Raw genomic sequence first — 17,105 nt, forward strand, 5'->3', positions numbered from 1 at the left:
CAATTTAGCTTTCCTCATCAAGGCTTATATGATCTGGTCTAGGGAACCTCTCTAGTCTTGTTTGATAGTCTTTACTTCTTACTTGCTCCATTTCAGTCCCTATGCCATTTCTCACACATTTCAAAAGAAGTGTTCTTGCTGCCAGGCCTTCTGTTCTTCCTGTTCTTTCTGCCTGGGATGATCTTCCCCCAGAGACAAGCTGACATTTATTGGGCAGATCCAGTATGTTCCAAGGGGTTATAAATGCTTTGCATGTTTGTTGTGGTGAATTTTCATGATAACCGTATGAAGTGTGTAGTGACACTGGATGGATGAGAAAGGAGGCAGAGTGATCTGGCAAAGGCAGGATTGGAACGAAGGCCTTGGCTCTCACAAGAAGTGCTCTCATAGTACACAACACCCAGGGTGTGGTTCCCACTCTTCCTTTAACCTCAGAGCTCTTTCTTGGTGAGCATTTCCTGACTATCTTATTTAAAGTGGAATTCCTGTGACTCTTTCTGTTTACTTAGCTTTATATTTATGAACAGTACTACATATTACCTGATTGATAATGCCTGTTTACTTGCTTACTTCTTTGCTTATCTCCCTCACTAGAATATATATTCTATGAGGGATGGACATTGTTCTGATCCGTGTTACCACTCTATCCCCTGCATCCAGAAGTGTACTGAAATGTACTGAGAGAGGATACGAATTGAGTTAGAATTTTTATCGGGTTTAAGGTATCTTACTCTTCAAACACTTGCAGAGCACCATTTTGTGTCAGATTCCATGACAGTTTGTGGAAATAGGAACGTGAATGAGAATGATGGGGACTCCTACTTTTCTGCTTTTCCTGATGCTTTTCCGGCATCCTAGAAGAAACAAACATGCAATTAACAGACAGTTGCCCAGGATAAGCATCCTTTTAGGGCAAATATAAGGTGCAGCAGGGAAAGGAGGCTTTAGGGAAAGCTATTCCGAGGGGTGATATCCGTGTTGAGAGCTGAAGGATGGGCTGAATGGGGATGCAAGACCATTTGGGGCAGAGCAGATGACAGAAGTCCCTGAGAGGGCACATTCCAGTTTATTATTTTTTTAAAGATTTTATTTATAGAGACAGAGAGAGAGGGGCAGAGAGACACAGGCAGAGGGAGAAGCAGGCTCCATGCAGGGAGCCCGGCGTGAGACTCGATCCCGGAACTCCAGATTCAGGCCCTGGGCTGAAGGCAGGTGCCAAACCGCTGAGCCACCCAGGGATCCTCCGCACATTCCACTTTAAAAGCAGTTCACTGTGACTCAGATATAGACTACGAGGGCCAGAGTTTACTGTCTGAGGCTGGAGAATAAAGTTGGGTTTTCAAGGGTCTTGAAAACTATTCCAAGAAGCCAAGACTTTATTGTCTGAGCATTGAGATGCCACTGAATGATTTTTAAATCAATGTAGTTTTGATTTAGTATCTGATTCCGTTTACCACCTTCAGCCACATAAGTTGGCAGCATTTCCACTTTCTGGATGGGACGAATAAGGCCCAGAAGAACACATTTCAATGTTGGTGGAATTGATTTAATTCTCTTAATGACAGTGATATCAGGGCTTCTAACTCCTACCTTCCCACCCTCTCTCCTTCCTTCTTTCTGGTTGTTATTCTTGTCAAACATAAAGCTATTTATCCACCATCCTTAACTTTTTCCAAGGAATATCCATGCACTCACACAGCTTCTAATAACCAGACCCCTGAGTGAAAGCCAGTGACCTCACGGGCGGCAGGGCTTGTTTGTGGCTGGATACCATATTGTGCACCGGGCTGGAATTCTCTGTTCTTCCTCACTAGGAAGCTGGATTTGTACCAGGAACCTCTTATCTGAAAAGGCAGCTCTAGGCTGGGGAGAACAGAGCTGGTTTGACGAAGTGGAGAGGCGCTCAATGTTGGTCTGGCCACGCTTTGGGCATGCGTGAGCGCTCACAGCAAAACACAGCTGGCATGTCTAATTTTAGCCTTGACTGCCTTGAAAAGGGACCCTTAAAGGAAATATATTTTCGCTGAAACCATTTGTATTATAATGTAACAGCCGACAGACATGTCAGAATATTACTTATTATTGGTGGGGAAAAACTCTGTCAGGTAATTGTGCTTTTTTTTGTGATGACATCGGGAAAGTGATTAAAGCATCCCTGAATCAAAATCATCATAGATAGACAGTGAGAGAACCAGAGCTTTTATTTATGAAGACGCCTGTAAACCTAATGGGATACCTCCTTTGATGCTTACAAAACGGATGTAAGGGTAAGAATGATCATTTCGGCTATGGCAAGTGGGTCCTTGTGATCTGACGATGCAGGGCTTGCTAATAGTAGTCCTGGCATAGACTCTCAAATTTCTTCAATGCTTAGCATCCTCCGTGTCGTCCGAGAAGTAAAAGGTTAGTTTCTGGACCGGGTCTTGGATTCATCTGGCTTTCGTATGTTAACAGGTTCTGAAAGCATCTGGGACACACTTGTTCCATTTTAACCAGCACGGGTCGTCCGTCTGCTTTTATTTTTGTCTTTCTCTTCCTTCCTCCCTTCGTCCTCTCTTCCCTCCCGTGGTCTTCTGTGTTTGCTTTAGCAGTGTGGCTTACCTTGCCACTTGGCAAGAAAAAAAAGGCAGCTCTTGTGTGGGGTAGATGGAGGGAAGGATAAGAAATAATCCACCGCCCGAATTTGAGTTCCCTGGGTTCAGTTCCAGCGGCAGCAGCTTTGCTGCAAAAATTGCTTTGCTGTTCGAGATAGCCAGCAGAGGGAATCAGGACTTTGCTTGCAGCAGGGGTTGAAGCAGGCTTTTTTTTTTTTCTTGGAGGAAATACTGCAGCTTTCTGGACTGCATACCCTGCTCCCTGGAGAGGTTCCACCCACCAGCTGGAAGGAGAGGAAGTGAATGAAAGGACAGGAGGAGCCCGAACACCATGTCACTCTGGAAGGGAGACAGCAGCAACCAGGCTGTGCAAGGTTGTTTTGTTTTGTTTTCTTTTCCCCTTTCTCTTTCTTTTTTTTTTTTCTTTTTCATTTTTTTGTTTTCTTTCTTTCTTTCTTCTTTCTTTTTTTCCCTTTTTCTTTAAGGTGGGGAAAGAGACAAACAGGAGACAGGAAGCTGATCTGCAAGGATTCGGAGTTGTGCTAAAAAGACTTTGATTTTTTTCTTCTCTCCCTCTTTACAAACGCTGGCAATTGACATCACTACAGACAGCCTGGGTAGAGAACAAAGTGCCTCATCCCAAGTGGACCCTGGCAGCTGGGGGAAGGAAGGCAGGATCTGGGAAGGCTGTGTGTGTGTGTGTGTGTGTGCGCGCGTGTGTGTGTGCGTGTGTTGTTCTACCAATACCTTTCCTTTTTTCTTTCTTTCTTTCTTTCTTTCTTTCTTTCTTTCTTTCTTTCTTTCTATTTTTTTGGTGTGTTTCTTTTTTAAATTCCTGCCGTGTTGGAACTAGTGAGTGGTGGAAGACGAAGGATCTCTGAAGCCTCATCAGTCATCGGGACCATCAGGAATAGTGGTTTAAGAGGACGCTCGGCCTGGGGCACCATACCGTGTCATCGAGTTCCCTGCCTCGGAGATAAAGATTCCAGCTACATGGGTAAACGCCTGGATCAGCCACAAATGTACCCCCAGTACACTTACTACTATCCTCACTGTCTCTAAACCAAGGTATGGCTCGACCCACAGTCTGGCAAGCAGTGTGTATCCTGCACTTGGGATGGGAAACAGGCATGTGGATTATTATTTACCTCCCCTTTCCCATCACCTCTTCCTGCTTCTTTGAAATTAGTAACATAGCAATGGAGTTAATGAGGCAGAGGAGAATATGAGAAGAAAGCAAGCCCTGGGATTGTGGTTTTTCTCTTCTAGCAGAGATAATAGTTTCGCTCGTGTTCCTTTGTTGTTATTTGGCAACATAAAGATGTTCCTGATATCCGTAGTAAAGTGCTTTGCAGATGGACAGGGTTGTTAGAAAGGAGATTGTGACAGTGATTATCAGGAACAACAACGATTTCAGAGGCTTTTCTGGTGAGCTGTTCTTTGTGGCTCTGAAAGGGTTTTTCTCACTGGATAGGATGCACCAGGGTGGGGGCAACTCAGACTTTCAATCACAGAGTATAGAATGAAAGAAGGTGTGGGAAGGTATAGTACGACTAACTGACGTCCCGTAGAGTTTGTTTGGGTGTGCTTTTGTTTTTGTGTATTTGCCTTACATATTTTATTTTATATGGAGGGTGATCAAGACTCTAGAGACTGAAGTTTGGAGCCTTACAATAGATGTTCTTTACTTTTCGAAGCTCTGTTTTTCTGTGCTGGCTGCCATCAGGAGGCCTGTGGGTCTTGAAACGGGATGAAATATAACTGATGATAATTGGACACGAATTGGTTAAATACTTTAGTCTTGGGATCCCTGGGTGGCGCAGTGGTTTGGCGCCTGCCTTTGGCCCAGGGCGCAATCCTGGAGACCTGGGATCAAATCCCACGTTGGGCTCCCGGTGCATGGAGCCTGCTTCTCCCTCTGCCTATGTCTCTGCCTCTCTCTCTCTCTCTCTCTGTGTGACTATCATAAATAAATTTTAAAAAAATTAAAAATAAATAAAAAATAAAACTCTCTCTCTGTGTGTGTGTGTGTGTGTGTGTATATGTCTCAACCAGAGCATTAGATGGGAGCTCCAAGTCACATGGTAATGTACTTCTTAAGTTATTGTTGAATAATTACATTACCTTATTTCCTTGTAGCTTTTAGATATGCTTTTATGAGTATTTCTGGCACTCAAGATAAATTTTAATCAGAATTGAAACACATTTTATTAATTAGATAGTATTACAAGTTATAGGATGTGTCTTAAGTTGGGACTTGCCTTTTATTTCATAGTAGAGAGATAGATACTGTTCAGATTTCAAGACATACACAGCTACACAGTGCATCCTGGAAAATGAAGGTCTTGCCTACAGGGAAATAGGTGAAAAAGAAAATATGACCTCCTTAGACTTACTGTGGGCATCAGAGTTATGACAGAAAGATGACTACACAGGATTAGGTCCCATTGGCTTCTATTCTTTTTTTTTTAATTTATTTTTTATTGGTGTTCAATTTACTAACATACAGAATAACCCCCAGTGCCCGTCACCCATTCACTCCCACCCCCCGCCCTCCTCCCCTTCTACCACCCCTAGTTCGTTTCCCAGAGTTAGCAGTCTTTACGTTCTGTCTCCCTTTCTGATATTTCCCACACATTTCTTCTCCCTTCCCTTATATTCCCTTTCACTATTATTTATATTCCCCAAATGAATGAGAACATATAATGTTTGTCCTTCTCTGATTGACTTACTTCACTCAGCATAATACCCTCCAGTTCCATCCACGTTGAAGCAAATGGTGGGTATTTGTCATCTCTAATAGCTGAGGAATATTCCATTGTATACATAGACCACATCTTCTTTATCCATTCATCTTTCGTTGGACACCGAGGCTCCTTCCACAGTTTGGCTATCGTGGCCATTGCTGCTAGAAACATCGGGGTGCAGGTGTCCCGGCGTTTCATTGCATTTGTATCTTTGGGGTAAATCCCCAACAGTGCAATTGCTGGGTCGTAGGGCAGGTATATTTTTAACTGTTTGAGGAACCTCCACACAGGTTTCCAGAGTGGCTGCACCAGTTCACATTCCCACCAACAGTGTAAGAGGGTTCCCTTTTCTCCACATCCTCTCCAACATTTGTTGTTTCCTGCCTTGTTAATTTTCCCCAATCTCACTGGTGTGAGGTGGTCTCTCAAGATAAGAAGCTTTTGCACAGCAAAGGATACAGTCAACAAAACTCAGAGACAACCTACAGAATGGGAGAAGATATTTGCAAATGACATATCAGATAAAGGGCTAGTTTCCAAGATCTATAAAGAACTTATTAAACTCAACACCAAAGAAAGAAACAATCCAATCATGAAATGGGCAAAAGACATGAACAGAAATCTCACAGAGGAAGACATAGACATGGCCAACATGCACATGAGAAAATGCTCTGCATCACTTGCCATCAGGCTTCTATTCTGATGCAGCTCAATCAATGTTTAGCAATGGAATGCCTGCTTTTTAGGCACTGTGTCTAGGCTCAGAGGAACGAACAATGAATATACATAAACTCGGGGATCCCTGGGTGGCGCAGCGGTTTAGCGCCTGCCTTTGGCCCAGGGCGCGATCCCGGAGACCCGGGATCGAGTCCCACGTCGGGCTCTCTGCATGGAGCCTGCTTCTCCCTCTGCCTGTGTCTCTGCATCTCTCTCTCTCTCTCTCTCTCTCTCTCTTGTGTGACTATCATAAATAAATTAAAAAAAAGAAATCAATCTAAAAAAACATAAACTCTAGTCTCATAGGATTTACTCTCTATTTAGGAGAAAGATAGTAAACACCTACATACCATGTCAGGTGGTTATAAGTGCCAAATATGTGGAAAGTAGGGTAATAGGCTACAGAGTGAAGTGAAGGTACTATGTTATGTAAGAGGATCAAGGAAAGCCTCTTTAATAAGGTGGCATATGGGTAAGAAAACTATAAGAAGCAAGGAATTAAGCCCTGAGGCTATCTAGAGAAAGCTTGTTTCAGGCAGCGGGAAGTCAAGTGCAAAGGCTCCCAAGTGTAAGTATCCTGGCTTCCTGGAGAGACAGCAGGGAGGCCAGTGTGAGTGTAACAGAGTGAGGAAGGTGAGCAAGGTAGGAGGGTCACAGTGGGTCTTGAATCCTTTCTTGCCTGCCATACTACCATTACTACTTTGGTCTTATAGATCGTGAAGATGATTATATCTTTCAGAACTGCCTTTTAGAACAGAAATGCCCCCAAGGAGAGCAAGACCTTAAACTCATTATCATTATGATGTTAATTTTTCAGTTAACTTTTTAGAGATTCATGGATAACCAGCACACATTTGATTAAAAAGGAGTGTCTAGCTGGTAAATTAAGGAAGGACAATGTTATCGGGGAAGAGAGCGTGATAATGTAGGTGAGAAGATAACGAAACAAGTTTAATTTATATTGGAGACAATTGCTTCTTGCCTCCCTGAATATAGTTCCTCTTTAAGTCCCCCTTTCTTTTCAGGAGGACTCCACTTCTTGTCCACAGCACATGTTCCATTCTCCAGCCATATGCCGCTGTTTGCTTGGAGCCAATGATCTTTTGCCTAGGCTCAGAGGGAGGTGTGTCTTACGTAGTCTAAACCAATCATTACCCTTCCATCTGCATCAGTGAATGAGTTGGGAAATTGCACGTGACCCGTTTTGTCCAATGAACTGTGAGGAGCAGACTGTTGGGGGCAGGAGCCTTTAGTAAGATTTCTTACATTTTTAAAAGATACCAGAGGAAGAAGAAACCACTTGAGGTGGGCGATTATAACGTGGCCAACACTGCTGTGGTCATCTTGTGACCATGAGGCTAGATATCAACACACAGAAGGTGGCTTGTCATGGTCATGTGGATGACCCAGACACTGCCCACTGATGGATATCTGGCCCTTGTTGCAGAAAGGAATCCCAGAATCCACACTGAGGGGGGGGGGCGGATTTCAAAACATGTATATATGAAATATATATAAATATAAGGTTATACATAACAAACATTAAAAAACCTTATACATCCCTAACAGAGAATTACAAAATATTATGATTATATATTATGCCCCCATTAAGTGCTGTGTTCAAAGAAAATGTTCATGGTATGTTGTCAGAAGAAGGAAGTGCACAGAAATACAATATTTTTTTCTAGATCTCACATATATGGACAGAGGGACAACACAGAGAAAGAGAGAAATATATATTCATTATTCATAGGAAAAACTAGAAACAAATAGAGCAAATATTAATAGCTGTTACCTCTGTGTGATAGGATCAGATAGGATCAGAGATGTATTTTTTTAAGTGCAGCTTTTATTTATTTATTTTTAATTTTTTTCATTTTTATTTATTTATGATAGTCACACACACACAGAGAGAGAGGCAGAGACACAGACAGAGGGAGAAGCAGGCTCCATGAACTGGGAGCCCGATGTGGGATTCGATCCCGGGTCTCCAGGATCGCGCCCTGGGCCAAAGGCAGGCGCTAAACTGCTGCGCCACCCAGGGATCCCAAGAGATGTATGTTTAATGTAATTTTTATACAATTGTTTTAATGCAATTTTGCATTTTATAGTGAGAAAGTAGAGCTTTTACAGTCTTATAAAAAATCATCAATTTTATGAGAATCAAAGGATGATCCATATCCCTCATGGGTCTTCTCTAATACTACTTTTAAGGTACTACAGTCCTTTCCATGAACTGAAAGACTGGTCCCTCAGCTCACCTTAGGCCCACTCTGGCTACTATATTAGGCACTGGCCTCAATTTGCCCTTAAAGAAGCCAGAGGTCTAAACACCGGTGTCTTCAAAACTGCTGAGAATTCCCTGCATTTCTCTATCTAGTGTGGCCAACAGGGTAGCCCTCCAGTGAGTATGAGGCAGTCAACTCAAAGATGGCTTGGCCCTCTTCTGTGGCAGCCCGCCCTTGGCTTCATGACGTGCATAGTCATTACATGGTGGACCCAAGTCTTCATCAGGCTGTATTCTTAGGTTAGGACACTACCCATTGATGATCTACACTAAACAGGGATGGCAGAGACAGGTGCTACTGCAAATATGTTTTTTCCAAGGGCCAAGAGAGCAAAAGACTTAAGCATGCAAGTGGCATTGCTAAGGTTGCTGCATAGTACAAATTAGGATTCAAGTCAGCTTGAGTCATACAGAGGCTTGGGGCCTCTAAGCTAATTTATGATGACCTGCAGAGGCTAAAATGAGGCAGAATCTGGACTGTCCTACTAATTATGAGACTCTGGGAATGCCTCTTGAGCCATTGGTAAGGTAAGATATTTAGAGCTAAACTAATATGGTTAGAATACATCAAGGCACAATCTTAGTTCTCCTCCTTTTTCCTGGCATAAATATAGCATATAATCTGTCAGCCTATATATATATCAGAGTGGTCTTGGTGTATGGCTTATCTGTCCTATGATAGGGAAAGAAAATGAATGGTGGGGGAATAGGTACTCTATGTGTTCATATGTGGATAGTCTGCTGGTGTGACTGTCAGCATGGTGATGTCCTAAGTCATTAGAGTCTGGGTTCCCCCAAATTCGGAGCCTGAGGCAAGGGGGCAGATAGTCCATTTGAGAGGTGATTCCCTGAAGCAGGAGCAAGGGAGTGGGAAGATGGGAAGGAGAAATGTCCAATACAATGGTGTGTTATCAAGGTCACAGAGAAAAAGATTACAGAAAAAGAAAAAAAAAACTGAGGTTGGTCAGTGGGATTCAGTTTTATGGAGATATGCAGAGAAGGTATGGAAGGACTTCCAGGATTGTCTGCCTGAAGTCTGGAAGGCAGGAGCATTTCTCTACTAGCCCCTATCTTCCACTGGTTTACTGTTGGTTTGGTGCACTCGCCTTGAATCTGCAGACCAGCATCTCTGGCAGTCACCTCTGAGAGATGGTATTGGTCGTTTGCAAGGTGAGCCTATGCTTGCACGTAACTGTTCCTAGAGCTCAGGTAGCCAAGGGATGTGACTTTGGGGCCACCAATGTTCCCGGAGTTTTAAGGTGTACCTTAAAAAACTATACCTTGACCTGCAGTCCTTAAATTGCATTTTGGGTCTTAGAGCTAAAGATTAAATAGGTTTGTCTACGTAGTCTATATTTTAATCCATTAGTTAAGTACCTACTATGTTCTAGGTGCCAGGGAAACAGAAACGGATAGGATACCTTCTAAGATTCCAGTTTGTTACAGGAGATAAGCTCTTTACAGTTAAATGTATTACCTACTCAAATAAGATATGCATAGAATGCCTAACATGGTATTTTTGTGGGGAAAGCTGTTTTTATTCCCAACTAAAAAGGACCCTCCAGAGGGAGGTAAGAGTTGGTATACCCAAACACACACACCCCTATACGTGCATGGAAGGATGTGTGCACATACCCATGTGCCCCCGTGTGTACATGTATTTGTGTGTAAAATTCTTTGAGAAAAGGAATGATTGCTTTATGTGAATTATTTATCCTTATTGTCAACATTCAAATCTAGAAGCATTGTAAGATTCACGGAATGCAAAATGATCACACAATAGATTGGTTTTAGTGAGCATGTATTTTCTTTTCCATTCATATTGATGCTTTGGATGCTTTTATATTTTTGGTTCTGCGAAAGTTATGTTCATTGAGAAAAATAAAAATAAAAAGCATCCAAGAGGCTCATTCCTATGTTAGAATTTGTATTCAGCTGAAGAAAACCTTTGCACCTGCCACTAAAATGTATCCACTTCTGGGGTGGAATGCACCAGGTGTTCCCCAGCCTCCATCGGCACGCCAGGCAGTTCAGGACCGAGAAGGAGGCACCATATCCCAGGCAGGTTAAACTGGTGGGGAAATTTCAAGTCGACAGAATGCAATTACCCAAATTGAAATTAGGCCAGGGGCATATCAGGAGGCCCTTCCCATCTGTTGGGTAAAAGGATCGCCAGATATTTAACAAGGGCAAGTGGTCAGGATCTCAGTTCTAGGAGTCACTTAAAAAGCAGGCACTTAAAAATGCTAAAGGAAAACTGTACCTGGCATAAAAATCATATCCCTTCACTGGAAAATAAATAACATTAGGCCTTGAGAAGATCAGCCTTTTTCTGCTCTGGGAGGAAAGAAATGTTTATGGATGGGGTGGTTAAATATTTCTACATCAGCTTCTCTTAGCAAGGACATGGTATAATGGACAATTGGTTATCCTGGGTTTGACAAAAAGAGATTTCCCAAACCAAACATATTGAATCGAATACATTTATCCCTGGTCAAAATGGATAGATCCTCCCATTAAGACCTTACAGAATAACACTGTTTAATTTTTCCAGGGACCTTGACACAACATTGTTTCTTTACCAGGAAACTAATTTTTAAAGTTTTCAGCAAAAATAAGTAAGCTGGATCTGGACACCAGATCCCATTTCAGAACCACCTTTGGTTTCCCATTGTCAAAACCACCAGATCCACAGGTCCACATTAGCACAGTGGTCCCTGACTGTTTCCCTCTCTCTGGACACCTGTGTACCTTTCTCTCAGGAGGGGAGAGAAAACTCTGTCTTAATCTTAAAATCAGAATGAACTCAAGCATTGGCATGAGCCTCCCACCCCCTAGTCAGAGAGAGATGAAGAATGGGCATCTGACCCCAGATGGTTGGATGGCATTCTAGGACATTGAGAAATAGACGGGCTTCCCTATGGCCCTTTTAATAATATGTCCTCCTTTATAGACCAAGAGAACTCAATGTTTTCAGCCTAAGGTCTGGGAGGGGAGGAAGAAAGAGGCATCTCTGGGCGAGATGTCTCCTTTTCCAGATGCTGCTTTTTTGGAGACTTGCTGACACTGGGTTCCTATGGGCCACTCCCCAAAGCAAGGTACCAGGGAGTCTCTTCTCTGTGCCTTCCCTGGGAGGGACTGTTTAATGCCATGCAGCTAATCCTGACAAGCTCTCAATTCTCTTTCCTACTGAATTTGGAGAGGAAGGAAAAGAGATGAGCTGGTAAGGGGTCTTATTCAGCATTGTTATTTTTTTCCTTTGTTGGAGTGGTTCACTTTTAACTCTCTTTGCTAGCCAAGAGGTGACATCCTGGGGACCCTGACAGTACGGCCACTCCTGGAAGGGGTAAGGCAAGGTTAACTGACAAATTTAGCAAAGCTGCCCATTGGGGGGTTGGGGGAGAGCTACAGGCAGGCCATGTACACACTGAGTTACTTGCAGCGTCTCTGTCCCTCCTCCCCTGCACACACACATGTACCTGTCATTGCAGCAGTTAAGGTAGGAGAGCAGTAATCCAAAAGTCTAGGGATTTCACACTGGTTTCTCCCATTCTGCAATGCCAAGCCTTCCTGGACGGTCTCCTAAAAATGAGCTCAGTGTGACCTAATGGTCCATCCTAGTCATAAGTGACCATTGTTCTTAACTCTGAACAGGTGTAAACATTTGCTTGCACTTGCTGAATTCTGACCTGAGCTGCTTACCTTTTCTTTCTTTCTTTCTTTCTTTCTTTCTTTCTTTCTTTCTTTCTTTCTTTCTTTCTTTCTTTCTTTCTTCTTCTTCTTCTTCTTTCTTCTTCTTCTTCTTCTTCTTCTTCTTCTTCTTCTTCTTCTTCTTCTTCTTCTTCTTCTTCTTCTTCTCCTCCTTCTCCTCCTCCTCCTCCCCCTCCCCCTCCTCCTCCTCCTCCTCCTCCTCCTCCTCCTTCTTCTTCTTCTTCTTCTTCTTCTTCTTCTTCTTCTTTCTTCTTCTTCTCCTTCTCCTCCTCCTCCTCCTTCTTCTTCTTCTTCTTCTTCTTCTTCTTCTTCTTCTTCTTCTTCTTCTTTCTTCTTCTTCTCCTTCTCCTCCTCCTCCTTCTTCTTCTTCTTCTTCTTCTTCTTCTTCTTCTTCTTCTTCTTTTCTTCTTCTTCTCCTTCTCCTCCTCCTTCTTCTTCGTCTTCTTCTTCTTCTTCTTCTTCTTCTTCTTCTTCTTCTTCTTCTTCTTCTTTCTTCTACTTCTCCTCCTCCTCCTCCTTCTTCTTCTTCTTTTCTTCTTCTTCTTCTTCTTCTTCTTCTTCTTCTTCTTCTTCTTCTTCCTCTTTCTTCTTTTTTTTTCTAATTAGCCAGAACCAATTTCTTTGTTTTGTTTTCTATCTTGATAATTTGTGAATAACAAAGTTTTTTTCTCACAGAGGAAAACAGAGAGAGGAGTTATTAGTTAATGTTGATCCAGAACTCTGCAAATGTTAAAACTTGACATTATTATTTAGAGGTTTGGTTTGTACTAATTACCTCTTAGTTTTACTAGCCCTATATAACAAGCTACCTTCTGCAAATTTTATGGGAAAGCCAGTTTTCTGAAAGGATGAAAGTTGTTGGAGCACGGAATGAAATAGGTGCTAAGTTTTATTTTCCACTAAATAATTCTCCTCAAGGTGGGTAAACTTTCAGTAGTTAAATTGCTAAAAATGAAGATTCTACACTACAAGAGCAGATCTTCAGGAGACAATTATATGTCTGTGTTCATAGCATTTATGAGTGTCAGTAAACAGTCAGTACATTTATGTTCCCCCCATTACCTTCGGTCATAAACTTCCTTAAAGAAAAACGAATAATTATGTTTCCTGACTGCAGAATGAGCATCAACATTCAAATACTGAAAGCCCTGGGTGGGATGGATGGTACACCTAGACTTCCAGGGATTGAGCTGTTTTCGAGGCATTGGCTAGAGTGTCAGGCTAACTGCTTGGCCTTGATTTAGTGCCATTCACAGAGATGTCATCTCTAGAAGGGAAATCATAATTTGTGTGGCTATTTTTGGACTTGGGGCCTCCCAGCCTACAGCTGTTGGGAATGGCTGGGCGTCACATAAAGCCCCTGGCTGAAGCATGTCAAGCTTGTGCTATTGGCCTGAAGCTCGCCATCCACCCCAGGGGCCAGCCAGTGTATCCCTGGAGCTAAAATGATGCGGTGTCATCGGAGTTTAACAAGCACATCCCGGCATCATGGACTATTGGAGTTAGGAAACGACCTTAGATGACCTCATTACAACCTACATTTTACACAAGAGGCTTTGGCTGGGGAATCATTCTATCCAGGGTCCCAAGCAACAAGTCTCACATCTCCTGGCTTTGGGTTTGGTACTCTTAAATATTGTCCTTGGGGTCAGGAAGGTGACATAGGTTAGAGGGTAAGGAATAGATTTTTAAAAAGTGAGTTAGGAAGACAAGAAAAGTAAATCTGAGAGAATTGCATTTTTCCTTTGTAGTTCATATGAGTTTCATTATTCCTTGTATCTCAATCAGAAAACACATCGATGCAACTTCTCCACCACTAGAAATGTGCAAGTGGAAATGAAAGGAAATAAGACAATTGAATATTTTCTAGATCAGCACTTTTCAAACTGTCATGAAAGACAGGTTTTTGTTTATTTCTAATTGACCTCAGCTGATATCTCTGTAATGTGCGATAGAAATTACTAGAAAAAAATGAAGTGTAGACTTTCAAAATACAAGTCCAAACTTTTATTTCTTGGAGACAAGAGACATAAACTTCTGCTGACAAATTACTATATAGTTGCTAGACACTTATTCTTGATCGCAGTACACACTGATCATGGACACAGGAGAACTGCCTTGGTCTCTTTTTCTCTATTATTTTGTGCTTTTGTCTGGTTCTCTAGGTTGCAACTTTCTGATATCAGGGATAGGATCTAGGCATCTGTCATTTTTGATAGGTACTTTATTGCGTTGAATAACAACTTAAGAAAAAATTTAAATGTTTCCTCGTGTAAAAGGAAAAAAAAAAACAAGTTTACAATCATAAAAAAAAAAACCAAAAAACCCAGAGATCAGTGTATGGATTCTTCTTAAGAGACTTAAAATGGGGACATTTTTGGTTTACGTGGTTTGAGTGTAAAGAGGATTGAATATATTAAGCATTTCCGTTGTCATTAAGTTTGAACTTTCTACCAATTCTTATATCCTCTAAAAGACCTGTAGACCTTCTAAGTGCATCAATTAGGATTAAGTTTGTTAGCTTTAGGAAATAAAAAGTATGTAACACCCAGGTACATTTAAGTCTCAGATAAGCATTGAGTGCTTTTTAAAAGTATGGCCCAGATATTTCATGAGAAGTGCCATGTGCAATATTTGGGCGGGACATAATTTGTATTAAAAATGTATTAATCGGGATCCCTGGGTGGCTCAGCGGTTTGGCACCTGCCTTCGGCCCAGGGTGTGATCCTGGAGACCCGGGATCGAGTCTCACATCGGGCTCCCTGCATGGAGCCTGCTTCTCCCTCTGCCTGTGTCTCTGCCTCTCTCTCTCTGTCTGTGTCTCTCATGAATAAATAAATAAATAAATAAATAAATAAATAAATAAATAAATAAAAATCTTTTTAAAAAATGTATTCATCGTTTGTCTGAAATTCAAGTTTAACTGGATATCTTGTATTTTATCCAGTAATTCTTCTTTTTTAATTTCTTTTTTAAAATTTTTTAATTGAAATATAGTTGACATACAATATTATGTTAGTTTTAGGTGTACAGCATAGTGATTCTAATTAGTAGTGAACTTTTAGCCTGGACTTCTGCAGATGTTTCTAGAGAGAAGGCTCAGCCCAGCCAATCAAATGTGGTCATATTGACCTACCTTGCTTAGCTTTTGGCAGCTGGAAGCTGAATAGTGAATACAAAGTAATGATATTCCTTTTAGGAAAATGTGTTTCTCATGTGACAAAGCAGCTACTCATCTGTCCTGACTTTGAGGCTGTTAGTTGGTGTTTTCTAAAGCTCTGGTTCACTGCTGGCAAAAGTCATGGCGGAAGGTGTGTTTATAAGAAGGCCACAAGAATCTGCCACCTACATGAAGACAAAGTTGGCTCAGTGGTCTGCAAATAGTGGAATTCTTTGCACGGAAATATACAAGGAGACAGTGATAGCCACCCCCCCAAAAAGAAAGAAAGAAAGAAAGAAAGAAAGAAAGAAAGAAAGAAAGAAAGAAAGAAAGAAAGAAAGAAAGAAAGAAAGAAAGAAAGAAAGAAAGAAAGAAAGAAATTCCCTGTTTCTACAGCATATTGTAAGCAAACTGATGTTTACAAATAAACTTATGAGAAAGAAATGCAAAAAAAAAAAAAAAGAGAAAGAAATGCAAAGGCAGAATTAGTGGATATTAAAAAAATTAATGTTTTAGATGCTTATGTAGGTTTACTGTAGTGTCTGCAAAGATATGTCCTTTGCCGTTGGTAGCTGTTTTTCTTTCTTTAAATGAGGATATTTGGTTATAGGCCTTAAATCAGAGTTTTGTCATTGTTAAATTATAGAATTTATGCTCCCAGTCTTTAAAGAAAGGTAAACTTTTCTTAAAGTGATGTTTGATTCAGGTAAGAAGGAAATGGCTATTTCAAGTGCACACACAATTTATTTTAATGTCATATCTGGGTGTTTTAAAATGTCCTGTCAGCTAACAACAACAACAACAACAAAAATCTTTTTTTTTTTAATTTTTTATTTATTTATTTACGATAGTCACAGAGAGAGAGAGAGAGAGGCAGAGACACAGGCTCCATGCACCGGGAGCCCGACGTGGGATTCGATCCCGGGTCTCCAGGATCGCGCCCTGGGCCAAAGGCAGGCGCCAAACCGCTACGCCACCCAGGGATCCCCCAACAACAAAAATCTTAAGAATATACTTACCTAAGAGAATTCTTTAAAAATAATATTTATTTTAAATAATGAAATATATGCTCATTTTAAGACAAATTTGAAAAATGCTGGGATTTCTGGAAGGATAAGGAAAAAAAGTAAAATCACCAATAACACTATCATAGAGGAAACATTTCCACTATTGTTACTTCGATGTAGTTGTTCTATTGTCTTGTCTATGTGTTTTTAGTTCATAGTTGGAAACCTACTGTGTATACAAGGTTGTATTCTGATTTTTTCTTTTTTAAAAAATATTTTATGTATTTATTCATGAGAGATAGAGAGAGAGACATAGGCAGAGGGAGAAGCAGGCTCCATGCAGGAAGCCCTATGTGGGACTTGATCCCAGGACCACAGGATCACCCCCTGAGTCAAAGACAGGCGCTCAACTGCTGAGCCACTCAGGTGTCCCTGTATTCTGATTTTTTCATTAACTATTTGACTTAAGCATTTCCCATATGTTAAAGTATTTCTTAAGTATCATTTTAATGGTTGAATCATACTCTGTACTGTGATTTACTTAACCAAACTAGAGTTGGATACTCAGAGTTCTCCAATTACCTATTCCTAAATGTCTAGTGATGATCTGTTTGGATTCCTAGAACCGAAATTACTGGGACTGACAAGGATGAAAAGTTTTAAGGCTATACATTTTGTTAAGCTCTATTAGAACCATTATAGATATTTACTAGGAATGTGTAAGAGTGCCTATATCACTGACCTTCATTGCTGTCATTTATTTCATTTTATTAACCTAGTGTATTTGTCTGGGTTTTCCAGAAAAACATAACCTGTAAGATGTGTTTGTATGCAAAGAGAATCTTAAAGGAATTGGCTCATGTGATTCTGGGGGGTGGGAGT

General features: G+C 41.2%; 1 protein-coding gene across 1 annotated transcript in view; it reads left to right on the forward strand.

Moving 5' to 3' along the window:
* The window catches only part of LOC140629438 (ankyrin repeat domain-containing protein 26-like), a 98,130-nt gene extending 94,468 nt beyond the window's left edge, over positions 1 to 3,662 (forward strand). Inside the window, exons 10-11 of the transcript XR_012027271.1 lie at positions 2,820 to 2,968; positions 3,448 to 3,662. The gene's annotated coding sequence lies outside the window, so the exon portion shown is untranslated. The remainder of the gene's footprint in view (positions 1 to 2,819; positions 2,969 to 3,447) is intronic.
* Positions 3,663 to 17,105: the final 13,443 nt, after the last annotated feature.

The sequence above is a fragment of the Canis lupus genome (assembly GCF_048164855.1).
Source record: "Canis lupus baileyi chromosome 5 unlocalized genomic scaffold, mCanLup2.hap1 SUPER_5_unloc_5, whole genome shotgun sequence".
Classification (NCBI taxonomy): Eukaryota; Metazoa; Chordata; class Mammalia; order Carnivora; family Canidae; genus Canis; species Canis lupus.